The sequence below is a fragment of the Elephas maximus genome, chromosome 2 (assembly GCF_024166365.1).
Source record: "Elephas maximus indicus isolate mEleMax1 chromosome 2, mEleMax1 primary haplotype, whole genome shotgun sequence".
In the NCBI taxonomy this organism is placed as follows: domain Eukaryota; kingdom Metazoa; phylum Chordata; class Mammalia; order Proboscidea; family Elephantidae; genus Elephas; species Elephas maximus.
In genome coordinates this window covers 213,314,572-213,332,797 of record NC_064820.1, presented here as the reverse complement: position 1 = coordinate 213,332,797, position 18,226 = coordinate 213,314,572, and the positions used below count along the sequence as shown (strand labels likewise).

The 18,226-nt window shown below is 40.3% G+C and overlaps 1 non-coding gene across 1 annotated transcript; it reads left to right on the top strand.

Annotated features, from left to right (window-relative positions):
• Positions 1-11,445: 11,445 nt before the first annotated feature.
• Positions 11,446-11,517, top strand: TRNAW-CCA (transfer RNA tryptophan (anticodon CCA)). Its single transcript has one exon. It is a non-coding gene; the product is annotated as a tRNA-Trp (tRNA).
• Positions 11,518-18,226: the final 6,709 nt, after the last annotated feature.

Sequence of the window (18,226 nt, the reverse complement as noted above, 5' to 3'; positions counted from 1 at the left end):
TTGCTTGTTTCCAAACTCAGACATTACAAAATAAGATACACCTTAGATTATAAAACAATATGGGGCCACGGGATAAACGGTTATGTGAGTCGAAGATGGCCTCTGGGTATTGGCCCCAGGTTGTTTGTTTCTTCACAGCAGGTTGAGGCCCATTAACCAAAAGCCTGCCAGCACCAAACTCAAATTTTAAAGATCCGATTGCTTTAAATGTAGCCCAAATAATCATGTTTTTAGACATTTATAACCTGCCTGCTTTGCATGCCATGTGAAACTGCACCCAACATTTGCTAGCCATAAAAAAAAACCACATAGACGAGATAAAACCCTGTAGTTCTACAGACCCCAAGCTGCTTCCTGAGTCTGAGGGGAATCACCTAGACAGAGTAATCCCCATCTCTGCTTCCCCTCTTCCCTGGGAATTTCTTTGCCCTCTACCCCCTCTGATTGCCCCCACCCCTACACCACTTGCCTTTGGAACGTCTCCTGCTGGGAGGGAGTTCCTCCCAATCCTCCCCCGACTTGAAGAGCCTGTCAGACCTTACCCAGTTTTCATGGAGGTGATTCAGACACATGGTGATCTCACATGTGTCAGAATAGAACTGTGCTCCATCGGGTTTTCAATGGCTAATAATTCGAAAGCAGATCGCCAGGCCTTTCTTCCAGGGTGCCTCTGGGTGGATTGAACCTCCAATCTTTTGGTTAGTACCTGAGCATGTTGACGTGATGACTTCTTGAATAACTTTGTAACTAACTTTGACTGTACGAATCAGCACAAACCTGTTTCCTATGAGGCGGACGTCAAATATACCTACACTTTTTAACTTTCCCACTTATTTTATATATATACATATATAGAATATATATACATCAGGAAACCCTGGTGGCATAGTGGTTAAGTGCTATGGCTGCTAACTAAGAGGTCAGCAGTTCGAATCCGCCAGGTGCTCCTTGGAAATTCTATGGGGCAGTTCAACTCTGTCCTATAGGGTCGCTATGAGTCCGGTTTGGTTTTTTGGTTTATACAGAGAGAGAGATTTGTATCAAGGAAATGGCTCACATGGTTGAAGAGGTTGGAAAGTCCCAAGTCTTTGGGTCAGGTGTCAGGCTGGAGGCTTCTCCTGACTCATGTAGCTGCACGGGCTGATGAACCTAAGATCGACAGCTCAGACGGCAGGCTGCTGGCTCACAGGCTGCGGAAGTTGATAAATCTAAGGTTGGCAGGTAAGAGCAGGCTGCTGGCTCAAGTCCCAGGAATTGGAGGTCAGATGCTGATGAGCCGAATGCAGGATCCAGAGCACAGCAAAAGCCAGCAAGCTTTTCCAGAAAGTCTACCTATATTGGATGCAGGCCACACCCCCAGGAAACTCCCTTTAAACTCATTAGCTACTCACAGCAGATCCTATCATGGAGGTGATCACATTGTATCAAACCCCATCATGGAGGTGATCACATCATTATATGACTGCCAAACTACATCATAAGCTGCCAAACCACTGAGAATCATGGCCCAGCCAAAGTGACACACACCCTTCATGATCACAGCCACATAGTCCATATTCTCTTCCTATTCCTGACTCTCCTTTTTCCTCTGTTACTCCAGGAGAACAGAGACCACTTGTTGTGCCTTGGATGGCTGCTTGCAAGCTTTTAAAGACTCCAAGCACTATGCAACAAACTAGGAGAAAAATAAATGGCCCCCAACAGCTACTCTTTTTTTTTCATTGTTGTAAATATGTCTATTATGGGCTGAATTGTGTCCACAAAAAATATGTATCAACTTGGCTAGGCCATGATTCCCCATATTGTGTGATTGTACACCTTTTTGAAATCCGATGTGATTTTCCCGTGTATTGTAAATCCTACCTCTATAATGTTAATGAGGCAGGATTAGAGGCAGTTATGTTAATGAGGCAGGACTCAGTCTACAAGGTTAGGTTGTATCTTGAGTCAATCTCTTTTGAGATATAAAAGACAGAATCAAGCAGAGAGACAGAAGGACATCATACCACCAATAAAGTAGTGCCAGGAGCAGAAGACATCCTCTGGACCTGGGGTCTCTGTGCTGAGAAGCTCCTAGACCAGGGGAAAGTTGATGAGAAGGACCTTCCTCCAGAAATGACAGAGAAAGACTTCCCCTGCACCTGACGCCCTGAATTTGGACTTCTAGCCTCTTAAACCATGAGAGAATAAATTTCTGCTTGTTAAAGTCATCTACTTGTCGTATTTCTGTTATAGCAGCACTAAATAACTAAGACAGTATCTATCACACTATTTTTGCCAATTCAGCTTTTTACAGGTGTACAACTTATTAACAGCACTTAAAATAATTTGCTGTGCAACGCTACCTTTCTTAATCAATGTTATTTTTCCATTACCGTAAATTGAAACTCAGTACTCCATACGCAATAAACTGGTGTACAAATCTCTGTTTGAGTCTCTGCTTTCAAGTCTTTTGGGTATACGCCTTGGAATGGAATTACTGCATCATACAGTAGTTATATTTTTAATTTTTGGAGCAACTGCTGCAGTTTTCCACACCAGTTGTACCATTTTGCATTCCCACCAGCAGTGGATTATAAAGGTTCTAATTTCTTCACATCCTCAACAACATTTGTTATTCACTGTTTTTTTTTTTTTTTTTTTAATCTTAGCCCTCCTGTTGTTTGTTGTTAGGCGGCATTGAGTCGGTTCCGATTCATAGCGACCCTATGCACAACAGAATGAAACACTGCCCGGTCCTGAACCATCCTTACAATCGTTGTTATGCTTGAGCTCATTGTTGCAGCCACTGTGTCAATCCACCTCGTTGAGGGTCTTCCTCTTTTCCGCTGACCCTGTACTCTGCCAAGCATGATGTCCTTCTCCAGGGACTGATCCCTCCTGACAACATGTCCAAAGTATGTAAGAGGCAGTCTTGCCATCCTTGTCTCTAAGGAGCATTCTGGTTGTACTTCTTCCAAGACAGATTTGTTCGTTCTTTTGACCATTCATCGTATATTCAATATTCTTCGCCAACACCACAATTCAAAGGTGTCAATTCTTCTTTGGTCTTCCTTATTCACTGTCAGCTTTCACATGCATATGATGCCATTGAAAATACTATGGCCGTCCTAGTGGGAGTGAAATAGTATCTCATTGTGGCTTTAATTTATACCTCTCTGATTCTCTGATGGCTCTGATGGCTAATGATGTTGACCACCTTTTCATGTGTTTGGTGGTCATTTGAATGTCCTCTGGTGAAACATCTGTTCAAGTCCTTTGCCCATTTTATGACTGGGTTATTTCTCTTTTTGTTTTTAAGTTGCCTAAGTTATATAAATATATATATATATACACATATATAACTATTAGATTCTTATCAGATATATGGTTTTTGAAGATATTCTCTCAATCTATAGCTTATCTTTTCACTTTTTTGGTAAAGTCTTTTGATGAACAAAAGTTTTTCATTTTTGTGAGGTCCCATTTATTTATTTTGTCTTTTCCTGTTTGTTGTTAGGTAATTCATTGTCAAAAGTTAGGCCTGACAGCATAAGTCCTGCATTTCTTCTAAGAATTTTGTGGTTTTAGTGTGCACATTTAGGTCTTTAATCCATTTTGATTTTGTGTGTGTATGGTGTGAGGTATGTATCCTCTTTCATTTTTCTGCATGTGGAAATGCAGTTTTCCCAGTACCATTTATTAAAGAGACTCTTCTTTCCCTTAGCAACCTTGTCAGAAATCAGTTGACCATAGATGTGTGGGTTTATTTCAGGACTCTCAATTCTATTCCACTGGTCTATGTGTCTATTTTTATACCAGTACCAGGCTATTTTGATTACTATAGCTATATACCATGTTTTAAAATCAAGAAGTGTGATCCTACTTTGTTCTTGTCTTTAAACATTGACTCAGCTATTCAGGGCCTCTTGCCATGTGATATAAGTTGAGGATTGGTTTTTCCATTTCTGTAAAGAAGGCTGTTGAAATTTTTATCGAGATTGGATCTATAGATTGCTTTGGATAGTATTGAAATTTTTATAGAGATTGGATCTATAGATTGCTTTGGATAGTATTGACATCTTAACAATATTAAGTCTTCCAATCCATGAACTTGAACATCTTTCCATTTATTTAAGCTCTTTCAGTAGTGTTTTATAATTTTCATTGTATAAGTCCTTCAAATTCCTGGTTAAATTTATTCCTAGAAATTTTATTCTCTTAGATGCTATCGTAAATGGAATTGTTTCCCTAATTTTCCTTTCAGATTTCCCATTGCTGATGTATAGAAGACCAAATGATTTTTGTTTGTTGACCTTGTATCCTACAACTTTGCTAAATTCCTCTATTAACTCTAGAAGTTTTCTTGCGGACTCTTTGGGATTTTCTACATATAGGATAATGTCGTCTACAAACAGAGATCAATTTACTTCTTTTCCCATCTGGATTCCTTTTATTTTTCTTTTCTTATTGCTCTTTTCCAAATTATTTCACCACCATAAACATAAACTCAGTGACCCCTAAGCAAAATCTCCCTCTTTCCTCTCCCTCCTGCCCTTGGTAACTACTAATAATCTTTGGTTTCTATATTTGCTTATTTCATGTTAAGTGAGACCACACATGTTATTTATTTATTTATTTTTGCGTGTGTGACTGACTTATTTTATTCAGCATAATGCATTCAAGGTTAATCCATGTTGTGGCATGCATTAGGAGTTCATTTCTCTTTTATGGTTGAGTAATATTCTATTGTATGTATATACTACATTCTGTATGTATATACTACATTTTGTTAATCTATTCATCTGTTGATGGACATTTCAGTTTTCACCTTTGGCTTTTGTGAAAAGTGCTGTGATAAAAATTGGTGTACACATTTCCGTTTGCATTCCTGCTTTCACTTCTTCTGGGCATATACCTAGGTTTGGGATTGTTGTTCCATGCTCAACAATTTTAGGAACTGCCAAATTGTTTTCCACAGTGGCTGCACCATTTTACATTCTCACCAGGAATTGATGAGGGTTCCAGTTTCTGCACATCCTCACCAACACCTATTGTTTTCCTTTTTTTTTGGTAACATTGTCATTCTAATGAAGTTGTGTTTGTATCTCACTATGGTTTTTATTTGCATCTCCCTAATGGCTTATGACTTTGACTTTAAGCATCTTTTCATGTGCTTGTTGGCCATTCCAATATACTGTTTGGTGAAATATCTGTTCAAGTCCTTTGCCTGGTTTTTGATTGGGATTATCATTTCTTCGTTGTTAAGTTATAGGAGTTCTTTTTACATTTGGATATTAGACTCTTGTTGCCTATATGGTTCCTGAAAAATTTCTCCCGATGTGTAAGTAGTCTTTTCCCTTTGCTGATAAAGTCCTTTGACGAACAAAAGTATTTAATTTTCATGGTGTGCTACTTATCTATTTTGTCTTTTGCTTCTCACGCTTTTGTTGTCACATCAGATAATCCATTAAAAGCCAGGCCCTGCAGCCATGCCCTTATATTTTCTCCTAAGAATTTTATGGTTTCAGTTTTCACATTTAGGTCCTCGATTCATTTTGAGTTGGTTTTTGTGTATGGTGTGAGGTATGAATCCTAACTCATTCTTTTGTATGTAGAAATTCATTTTTCCCAATACTGTTTACTGAAGAGACTTCCCTCCTCACTAAATGGATCAACACCCTTATTGAAAATCAGTTGACCATAGATGAATACATTTATTTCTGGGCTCTCAATTATATTCCATTGGTCTATATGTCTATTATTATACCAGTACCAAGCTGTTTTAACTGCTGTGGTTTTATACTATTTTGAAATCAGAAAGTGAGACCTCCTACTTTTTTCTTCTTCTTCAAAATTGCTTTAACTATTCAGGGTCCCTTGCCCTTCCATATAAATGTGAGCACTGGCTTTTCCATTTCTTCAAAGAAAGCTGTCTCAATTTTGAAGGGGATTGCATTGGATTTATACATTGCTGTAGATAGTATTGACATCTTAACTATATTAAGCCTTTCAATCCATGAACACAGAATGTCCTTCTATTTATTTAGGTCTTCTTTATTTTAGTAATGTTCTATAGTGTTCTGTGTACAAATCTTTAACCTTCCTGGTTAAATTTATTCCTAGGTAGTTTATTCTTTTAGGTGCTATTGTAAATGATAATGTTTCCTTAATTTCCTTTTCTCCTTGCTTATTGCTGATGTGTAGAAACCTGATTTTTGTTTGTTGACCTTGTACCCTGCCACTTTGCTGAACTCACTTATTAGCTCTAAAAGCTTTGTGGTGGGATCTATAGAGTTTTTTTGTGTGTAGGATCATGTCATCTGCAAAAGGAATAGTTTCACTTTCTGTTTCTCAATTTGGATAACTTTTATTGTTTCTTTTCCAGTCTAATTGCGCTGGTGAGGACTTCCAGAATCATACTGAATAGCAGTGATGAGATGGCATCACTGTCTTTTTCTTGATGTTAATGAGAAAGCTCTTAGCCTTTAGACTTCCCGTAGCGCAGATCTTCTGATAATAAACTCCCTCAGTTTTTATCGGGAATGTTTTTGTGTATGCGTGGTAAAAATACACGTAACAAAACATATGCCAGCTCAACATGAAATGTCTTAATTTCACCTATATTCTTCAAGGATAGTTTTTCTGGATATAGACTTCTTGGTTGACAGATTTTTTCTTTGAGCACATTAAATACTTCATCTTATTGCTTTCTGACCTCAGTGGATTCTGATGAGAAAACAGCCATTAATCTTAGTGAGCAACACTTGTATGTGATGAGTCATCTCTCTTCCTGCTTTCAAGATTCTTTTTGTCTTCAGTTTTTGACAGTTTGGCTGTAATGTGTCTTGGTGTGGATCTCTTTGGGTTTATCCTGCTTGATGTTTGTAGAGTTTCTTGGAGGTGTAGATTCATGTCTTTCATCAGATTTGGAAAGTTTTTAGGTGTTATTTCTTCAAATATTTTTTTCTCCCTTTTCTCTCTTCTCCTGTTGGGAAAATGATGCATATGTTGGTAACCTTAATGATGTCTCACAGGTCACTCAGGCTCTGTTCATTTTCTTCATTTCTTTTCCCTGTGTCTGAGGGTGGATAATTTCAATAGCCTTATCTTCAACTTAGAAGCCATGGTGGTGCAACAGTTAAGTTCTTGACTGCTAATCAAAAGGTTAGCTGTTCAAAACCTGGCAATCTGCTTCCATAGAGATTACAGCCTACTCTGTTATACAGGGTGCCTATGAATTAGAATTGACTTGTTGGCACCCAAGAACAACATCTTCAAGTTCACTGATCATTTTTTCCCCTGCTTTAATCTGTTGTTGAAGCCCTCTAGTGAAGTATTCATTTCAGCTATTGTTCTTTTGAACTCTAGAATTTCTATTTGGTTCCTTTTTATAATCTTTTCACTTCGTTCATGCATTAAATTTCCTTTAGTTTTTTATCCAGTTTCCTTTAGCTCATTGAATGTATTTAATATAATTGATTTAACATCTTTGAGTAGTAATTGCAATAGGAATTATCACTCCTCAGGAATGGTTTTGTTGATCTTTTTCCTATGAAAAGGCCACACTTTTCTGTTTCTTTGTATGTTTTATAATTTTTTGTTGTGAACTGTATACTTTGAATATTGTAATGTGGTAACTCTGAAAATCTGATTCTTACAGTCCTCATGGATTGCTGTTGTTATTCGATGAAGGCTATAGCTGTTTAGTGTCTTTTTCAAACTCTTTTTATTAAGTATGCGCTCCAAATGTGTGTGCTCACTGGAACTTCTTTTCCATTATTTCTACATTCAATCAGCAAACTAACATAAATTTCACACACCCATACAAAGCATACTTGATCTTTAAGCAACTCCCCCTGGGAGGAGCCACTGGCTCTGTGAGGGCTAAAACCACAACCTGCGTGTGTACTGGTTTCTCAGGGCAATGCCAGTCCAAACCAAATGTACAATCCCAAAACCTTGGAGGAAAAAGTTTCCACCTTCTAGGAATTCAGGTCACCATCCCCACTGCCATTGTGGGGCTGAGGAATGGGGTTTGATAGCCAGCTGGCACACATGGCACACCTATGAAAGATCAGCAGTATCTACATGTGTTAGGCAATCCCCTGGCTATTCTAAGTGTCTGATCATGTTCCAGAGTTCCAGAATAGCTGATTACAATTACTGTTTTCGGTCAATTGTTGCTTTGGAGGATGAAGTGATCCCTAGAGCTTCCTACTCTGCCATTTCCTGCAAGTGCAATACTCTTAGAAGTAAAAATTAATGAACAAAATCCATGATGTGAGATGTTTCACAGATTCATAATTGCTCTTTACCTTTGCATAGTATTGCATTGCGTGTATGTACCATAAGTTGCTTGTCCATTCATCTGTTCATGGGCTCCTAGGTTGTTTCCATCTTTTTGCTATTGTAATAGTGAACATGGGTGTACATATGTCTATTTGTATGATGGCTCTTATTTCTCTAGTATATATTCTTAGGAGTGGTATTGCTGGATCGTATAGTGTCTTAGTCATCCAGTGCTGCTACAACAAAAACACCACAAGTGGATGGCTTCAGCAAAGAGTTTATTCTCTCACAGTCCAGCAGGCTAGAAGTCTGAATCCAGGGTGCCAGCTCCAAGGGAAGGCTTTCTCTGTAGGCACTGGAGGAAGGTCTCCATCATCAGTCTTCCCTCGGCCTGGGAGCATCTCAGTGCAGGAACCTCAGATCCAAAGGACACGCTCTGCTCCCAGCACTGCTTTCTTGATGGTATGATCTCTCCCTGTCTTTCTGCTCACTTCTCTCTTTTTTATCTCAAAAGAGATTGGCTTAAGACACTATCTAATCTTGTAGATCTCTTCAATATAACTGCCACTAATCCATGTCATTACAACATAGTGATAATGAAATTACATCAGATGACAAAGTGCTAGACAATCATACAATACTGGGAATCATGATCTAGCCAAGCTGACAGATATTTTGGGGGACACAATTGAATTCATGACATATGGTATTTGTATTTCTAGATTTTTAAGGAGGCGCCGTATCAGATTCTGAACTCTTGACCTTTGTAGGAAAGGCACTGGTTCTTCCTCACAGTTACTTTGCTGTGTGGCCAATGCTGGAGGGCTTCAAAGGGAAGAAGGAAAAGAAATTTGAATGTGATCAGTCTGAAAGTGAATCCACACCTCCGGGTCTTCCTAGACCTGTTTCTACCCTTCCCCATCTCTTCCACGCCTTCCTCCAGCCAGAGTCCAATTCACCACTGAGTAATAAGGTGATTTATCTAATCAGCTACTTGGAGATGGACTGTTCCCTCCCTAAGGACAGACATAGAACCTATTGTTCCTACTTTCCTTACAGCCCTGGAGCAGTCACCTCAGGACTCTGTTGATCCCAAATGCCTGCTATTCTCACATGTGGTCACAAACAAAAATTGCCATGATTCTTCTTCTGTCTGATATGTCAGAGGAGCCCTCGGGAGCCCCCAGGAGCACTGATGGTCTTAGATATCTGACAGTAATCAGGGTGGTGACACTCCTGCACCCCAAGCTTCTATGGGAACAGGGAACATACTTCCTCTTTTTCTTCTACAAAAACTAGGGCCCATTCAAGATATTTTTCCTCTTAAGATTATAGTGTTTTCTTGACCCAGTTTTGAGGCCCCAGCTAAAGGCTAGTCACTTCCCTTTTTTAAAAATTTTTATTGTGCTTTAAGTGAAGTCACTTCCCTTCCTGAACAGCTGATTAAATTCACTCCATCCACTCTCACTCTCCTGGATCATTATGAACCTGCTCTAACTTTCCTGGGGGCAGATTTCAAACAATTAGGGACAGCCCCTAAACCCTGGAGCCTGTAGAGTTATTCAAAATACCCGATCACTAGGAAATCCACGACGTCTAGATAATCCCACCCGACTTGCCATATATAAGCTCTCTCCCACAACTCCAGCTGGTTGTTACCCTGTCCCCAGGTGCAGTCCTGTGTGGCCCTACCTGGTAACTTTCTCTCATTTGGAGCTTTAAGTAACAAGTCTGCCTTTTATCTATCCAAGCACCTCTGTGTTAAGTCCCACCATACAAAGAACTTATAATCATACCTAATATCACATAATTATACAACTGAGCACCAGGGCCCATGGGTGTTGTATCTCCTGGATCAAGACTTATGCTTCATGTTCTTAAATAAACAGACCGGGGTAGTGCCGTATCTTTTGTATTTGGTCACTTTTAAATTTAAGAGCCTATTTAATCACTAATTTAATAGTTTTGCCTTTTTTTACTAATAAAAGCAACAATACTGCCTAAAAACAGAGGTTTAAGACTACCGTGAAACAATAAGCCATTTAAAAACACACTAGAGAAAAATATTAAAATACGTGGACAACACAATGAGAAGTGAAAAAATTTTCAAAATGTTATTTACACTATAATTCCATCTCAAAAATACATTTGAAGTGACTGGAAGAGGATTGGAACCCTGGTGGCACAGCGGTTAAGGGCTATGGCCGCTAACCAAAAGGTTAGCAGTTTGAAGCCACCAGCTGCTCTTTGGAAACCCTATGTGGCAGTTCTACTCTGTTCTATGGAGTTGCTATGAGTCGGAATCGACTTGTAGGTAATAGGTTTGGTTTGGTTTTGGAAGGGGATTGTCGGCATTCTTTCTGGACGTAGATGTTGGATTTACAAGTATTGAACATCAATTTGTGCAATTTATTTTAATGTGTGTTAGCCCTATGAAGGTCAAAAATATATCTAGGATATGTGCGTAGCCGTAAAAATCTGGGGAAAAACAGCTATCAAAATATTAGCAGTGGTTATCGCTGGACGCTGGCATTTCCAACGATTCTAATTTTCAATATACTGTTCTGATCTTCCTCAAAGAAAATGTTTCCTTTCATAGTTAAAAAGGAAATAAAACCTTTGAGTTTTTCCAGCTACCAATGTTTCCTAGCTCTGGGAACTCATCCCGCCGCCCCGGCTTTTCTTCTTCACTGAAGGAGGAGGGAAGACGGACCAGGACGCAGGCCCACTAGAGCCACCCGACATTGTCGCGTTTGAACGTTTGTCAGATCCTCGGCCGCCATTTTACGGGTGGGGGGAGGGCGGGGAGAGTTACGCCCCAAGGCAACGCCACCGCCGATCGCGGGACCGGCTCACCGCCTCCTCGAGTCGCTTCCCGGGTGTCCGCTGCCAGCCGGACAGGTCCCCGTGTCCCCTCGCGGCCGGCCAGCTCCCGCCGCTTCCCGCCACGTCGCGGAGGGGCGGAGCCCGAGCCCCCGGCGTCTGCCTCTGGGCCTCGGACGCCCCAGAAAACGCCCGTTTCACAGAACCTAAGAGCCGAGATGCAAGCTGTTTCTCCTTTTGAATACGTGCTCGAGTTCAGCAGGCAACGCGTATTCTGCGCAAACCTCGCGAGCAGCGGGACCACGCCGCCCAAACGAGCCCTTTAACGGCGCAGAGTTCTTTCCTCACTATGACCTCGTGGCGCAATGGTAGCGCGTCTGACTCCAGATCAGAAGGTTGCGTGTTCAAGTCACGTCGGGGTCATTGTCGCCTTTTTTTCCCCCACCTGGATCTACGAAGAATGTAATTAATGAGTGGGTTCTAAATCGTAAACGGGACTCTTTGGCCACATGCAAGACCTATTATTCTTCCAGTTCACAGAAAATCTCGCTCTTTTTTCCTTTCATCGGGAAAAAAGAGCGAGATTTTCTGTGAACTGGAAGAATAATAGGGACTCTTTGGCCACATGCAAGACCTATTATTCTTCCAGTTCACAGAAAATCTCGCTCTTTTTTCCTTTCATCGGGAAAAATAGGTTAATAAACTCGCGATTGCGAGAGAATTTCCGTCTGGTGACTGACAGGAGGCACCGCATTGAGCCTTAGAGTATCTCCCGAGGAAGCAGAACTTACGCAGCCAGCACAGGCGGGTGCCAGCGACCCCCTCGCGTCCTGGAACGGCCTCTCCAGTTACCATAACTCCCCCACCCCACCGCACCCCACCGCCTCCGCAAAGGCCACGTCCATTTATCGCCTCCCGCAGCTCACCTTTTAAGGTTATTTTGTTAGAAAGGAAGAGTAGGATATTTATTGATCTGAGACAACGTTAAGTATGTCAAATGTAGGGTAATCACTAAAAGACTAGAGGTAGTATCAGTAATTGATATGCAGACAAAAAAATCAGTTAAAGATACCAAGATTTGCGTAAAAAAATTAACAAGGTTGGTCAGGTAGTTCCCAACTTAGGACAGGTTCAGTTCCGACAACTCAGACTTAAGTCAGTTCTGACGTAAGTTGAATACTTTTTTTTTTTTTAAATCAGTGTCTTTATAAATCCGATCTTTGTCTTTGGAGAATGAAAACGTTACATATAATCTTACAGCTCTGATGACATCAACAAATTACATGCTGCAAAAGTGTATATAGTACATATTACTAACAAATGGGTGGTTTGGGGTAACTGGAATATGTTGTAAGCAGGGGACTACCTGTACAGAGAATTCTGCATACAACAAATACGGAACAATGTTCTTGAGTTCACATGGAACATTTTATAAACACTTTTTAGATTTAGGCCATAAAGCACATTTTAGGCCATAAAGAAAATCTGAACAAATTTCAAAGCATAGTTATTATCCAAGCTATTTCTCAGATCAAATTACTATTAAACTAGAAATCAACAGGAAAAAATAACTTCTTATATTAGGGTATTTGAAAGCACTTCTAAATTACTTCATGAATCAAAGACAAAAATTAGACACTTAAGACAAATACAAAAAAAAAAAAAAAAGTAATATAGACATTGCAAACGGCAATGTTAAACTTTACCTGAGCCCTGTGATCCTGGAAAACAGCAAAGGTTAAAAAATCCCCCTCTTCCCCACCCTTTGTATTCTGGAAAACGACTTACAGCAGGGAAGTATCCTTCCCCGTATGACTTAGGTCAGACTCATGGATGCATCCTTGTTTACCTATGACAAGGTCAAACACCAATGGCGACCCTCCAAATTCCCAGCCTTTGCCTCATGAATGATTAGCTGAACTGCTTGTCCCCACTGATCAGTAGGAACTAAATGTTTGTTGACCAAAGTGTGGTAAAGCTCTCCTTTCTCTAGGTTCCTCAACTTTGGCCCACTGTCATCCTGAGCAAACCTAGCACCCTTCCTGTCTTAGTTTTGGAGGTCTGGTGACGCAGTGGTTAAGTGCTCAGCTGCTAATCAAAAGATCAGCAGTTCCAACCCACCCGCCACTCCACAGGAGAAACATGTGGCAGTCTGCTTCTGTAAAGATTACAACCTTAGAAGCCCTGTGAGGCAGCTCCAGTCTGTCCTATAGGGTGGCTAAGAACTGAAATTGACTAGACAGCAATGGGTTTGCTTTTGGCTGGTTGTCTTAGTTCTAGAGCTGCTATAACAGAAATACCAAAGTGGTGGCTTTAATGAACCAAAATTTATTTTCTTTTAGTTTAAGAGGCTAGAAGTCCAAATTCAGGGCTCCGGCTCTAGGGGAAGGCTGTCTCTCTCTGTCCGCTCTGGGGAAGGCCCTTGTCTCTTTTTAGCTTCTATTTCTTGGCATCGCATTTGTCTTCCCCCATCTCTGCTTGCTTGCTGTGTGTTTAATCTGTTCTTTTATATATCAAAGGTAATTGGCTTAAAACACACCCTACACTGATATGGGCTCCTTAACCTAACAAGGAAAACCCATTCCCAAATGGATTACAAACACAAGTATAGGGGTTAGAATTTACAATGCATATTTTTGGGGAACAGAGTTTAATCCATAACATCTCCCTAAGAATTCTTCCAAGGAAATAGGCTGGTTTCAGTGTAAAACACCTATTTGATCACGTCATCCTTTTATTCCACTTCCCCATACCCTGTTCTTTCTAGCTTTGTCCACTCCACTATAAAAGCAAACCCCATTTGTCTAGTCTTGAGACACTTGCTGACTTTATGGCTGGAGGGTTCTTTGTATTGCAAGACTCCTTCTATTGCAGTGGTGCCTCCCCCCTCCCCCCACCTAGCGATAATCCTTTAGATAAAGTCTCTCCTTACTAACTCCAGATTTGTATTTTATTTGATGCAAGGAGGAGATTAAAACTATCGCTATTTGCAGATGATAGGATTGCAAAACATAAGAGTCAGCTGAAAAATTGCTAAAAACAGGAAGAAAAATCAGTAAGATAGTGAAATATAAAATTCATGTACAGAAATTACTACTTTTTATAAAATCACCCAACAACTACTGTTCTAGGAAAAATCACCACAAAGTTATAGTAAGCAAAAAGAAAGGTTTTATTCGTCATATATTCAAAGAAGCAAAAGTAGGAAATGGACAAGTCCGCTGCCAGAGCCGTCTGTTCAAGTGCAAGGAACGTACAGAATCATCAATATTACCATTACGAATAGATAAAATCATTGAAAGCTTCACCTTTTCAGATTGGCTAAAAACTGTCCGATCACTTTGATTCTACATTTTGAATTATCTTTCCTAATCAACATTGGTACAGGTTTCAGTAAGGAGGGTCTTCATCGCTCCAACAAATCTTACTATTCACTAAATGCTAATAGGAAAAGGTTAAGAATGGAAAGTATATGGATCTTTTGTGCTGATTAGTTTGTGTGAAAGGTTCCCTAAAAGATGTTTTCCAAGATTGTCCCAGCTATTGTCTTTATTCCTCAGGGCCCAGTTGATGTGTCCTTGTGAGTCCACCCCCAGCTGGGTCACATTGTTTATACTCAAGAACAGGGAAAGATGGCTCCAATATTATCTCCTAAATCACTATTTAGAAGGAAGGAACGAAAGAGGACAGAGGTGGAAACAAAATTTTTCACATATATTTTTATGTCATTTTGATTTTTTGTCACAATGTGAATGCATTACCTAGTTTAAAAAAAAAGTTATTAACGTTAGATTAGTGAATTTTGTACTTCTTGAGGACACGTATAGCCTTTCCAAAGGACCCTTGAGCATGAATTGTTTTTAAGGACAGGAGTTGGGCATACAGGAAGCTCAGTTTCAGTAAATAGCTTCAGTGAGGCTGAGGGATCTGGGAAATCTGAAAGGGATAGGCAAAGAATAGGTTTCTAGAACAAAATCTCTGACATCTGTATCTAAGGGTTCTGGAATCAGAGAGATGCCCTGGTTGAGGCTTGTGTGGGAATGGGCCAGAGTCAGAAGGGAAGCAGTGGAGTAGTCAGGCTCTGGAGGCTGCTATGTGTGACTCCCATGTGTGACTTCTGTGTGTCATGTGAGTGGCACACTGTCCCTAATCTTGTACTTGACATTTCTAATGTGACTTCTTCCGTAAGTCCTCCCATTTATGATGCCCCATATTTGGCCCTCTTGTGTGTGCGATCAGTGTGTGGCCCTTTTCTGTGGACCCCATCAATGTGACCCTTGCCCTTTGGCTTCCTTTGGTTAATGTGAAGCATCAACAGGAGTAAGGAAGAAAAACAGCACTTATTCCCAAGCTGCAGGGTCACTGTAAACTGACCTCCTCCTGTCAGATGACCTGCTCCAAAGGGCTCTGTCCCCAGGTTCTAGTAGCTACTGCCTCCCCTCTGATCTTTAGGAGTAAAGGTAGTGACTGCTGTAGAGAGACAACTTTCACCAAAGAGATTTTTATTGTGACATATCAGAAAAGAAAATGAGAAATTGGCTGCAAGCACTCAGACTGAAACCCAAAGTACAACCTATAAGTGCTTTTTATAGAATTTTGACAAGTGCTGATTCATAAGGAGTATATTGCTTACAGACTGTGATTGGTTAAAGTAAAGACAAAGAACTAAGATCCTAACTGTGTGATCTTTTCTTATTTTTCTTTTCTAACGATGTCTCTTGGCTCAGGGGTCCTGGGTCTGTCACATGTTGATTGTTTTTTATTTGTTATGCTGGCTATGTATGATATTGGGTAGATCTTTAACTCAGTTCCTGGGATAAATTGTTATTTAGTTTTTGGTATGCATGTCCCATGTCCACTGAACCAGTTAGAACATTCTCTGTCTCACTTCTTTGATGTAGTTTGCTATTGTTTTACGCTTTTCAGATTCTGACAAACAAGTCGGCCTTTTTGCAATTATGACCCGCTGTGGCTGCTGTAGTTAGGTTAATACTTTATCAGTATCTCTCCTTTTTACTGCTGATTACTACAAGTGCACCGATGATCACAAGATGATGCCTGAATTTTGCTGGGCTCCTAGGTGGCACCCATGGCCGGCACGTTAAACTCACCATCTGGTTTTCATCAGACACCATCTGGTTCTTTGCCAGGGTGATTAGATGAGGGTTACAGTTCTGTCGATCATGTTGCAGAAGTGGGCAGAATCAATATACATTATTGGCTTAGGAGGTGAACGTGCTATAGGGTGCCGCCATTTATCAATTTCCAGCAACCACACATTTGAACAAAATATAGATTAAGCCAATTAATATTATTATCATTAAAATGCCTTGCAGGAACGAGCGAGCCCAAGATCCTATCCCTTGGAGTAGCCATCCAAATAAATCTGGGGTTTGTAAGGGAGGAATAGAGTGCAGTGAAACAGGCTGCTGTCTAATTTTATGGATATCTTGTTCCACAATTCCAGAGGTATTTATCCAAGAGCAAGAGGATGTGTTGGCTACCGCACATACCCCTCCCTGTTGTGCCAATAAGAAGTCTAACGCAAAGCGATTGTCCCACAACCACCTTTACCAGAGAGGTTAATGATTTTTGCTGAGCTGCCATTCCATCAGCAACATTATCAGCTGTTTGTGCCATTGTGGCAGACAGGTTTTGTAAAGATTTTCCTAATTCTACTACACCATATGAGGGAATTAATGCTCTGACAAATGACCAACCCCACCTCGATCGTTCTGCTATGGGATTTTCGTATACTTTTCTTTTAGCTATTGAAATTGGTTTGATAATTGCTCATCCAATGTTGACCAGAATTTTTGGAATAAATGTCAAAGAAGATACCCATTGATCCTCAGGTACATTGCCCTTGCATTCTTCAGCCATCTACCCATGGAGTAGCCCACGGGTAAGGACTGTCCCTAGGGAAGAGTGGCTTAAACCACAGTGATTAGATCCCCCACATAGGAACACATAACCATAAGGGGCACTGCCATGGATTGGATTATGTCCTTCAAAAATGTGTGTCAACTTGGCTAGGCCATGATTCCCAGTATTGTGTGATTGTCCACCATTTTGTCACCTGATGTGATTTTCCTATGTGTTATAAATCCTACCTCTACCATGTTAATGAGGCAGAACTCAATCCACAAGATTAGGTTTTGTCTTAAGTCAATCTCTTTTGAGATATAAAAGAGAGAAGTGAACAGAGTGACAGGGGGACCTGACACCACCAAGAAGGCAGTGCCAGGAGCAGACCGGTGATTTCTATGCTGCGAAGCTCCTAGACCATGGGAAGACTGATGACAAGATCTTCCTCCAGAGTCAAAACTGAGAGAAAGCTTTCTCCTGGAGCTGGCTCCCTGAATTCGGACTTCTAGCCTGCTAGACTGCGAGAGAATAAACTTCTGTTTGTTAAGGCTATCCACTAGTGGTATTTCTCTTACAGCAGCACTAGGTAACTAAGACAGGCACAAATGACGAGGCTCCAGAATAGAAAAATTTACATGCATTAGTCATGTCTCCACTAGACTGTTATGACATATTTGAAGTCTTCCAAATTCTAGCTTAGTATAATTCTCAAAACAGGGATTGTCATAAATAGAGTTATTGTAGTTGTCATGTTTAGGATATATTTCATTTAAGATTGTTAAACAATCCTGAAACCAAAAATCGTATTATCTAGGTGATTCAGGATATATTCAATAAAATGTAGTCCTAATTCTCCTTGTACACAGGGAACTTGGGGGTTAGCTGCCTTTGCTTCTTTGCAATCTATAACTAGGTTTCATATACCCATGAGGTTAAAGCAAGGAATATTTGGGTGAAAATGCATGTTAGGGGGATGCCACAATTTAACCCTTGGTGACGCCATTTTAGGGCAGATCTAGAATTTGTTGTTGGTGAAGGGATAAATTGATAGTTTAATATTGGGGATGCTAAAGAATCTGAATTGTCTTGTACAAGATTTAAGTTTATGATGGCATATCAGTAAATTCCCTGCATCAGCAACTAAGCTAATTTTACAAATGCATTCTCTTCCCAGGCTAAAGTTAAGACTCATGGAGATTAGAGTTCTCTTAATTAATAATAATATAGATGAGTAACAGACAATGGATCAATGATCAGGATTCTT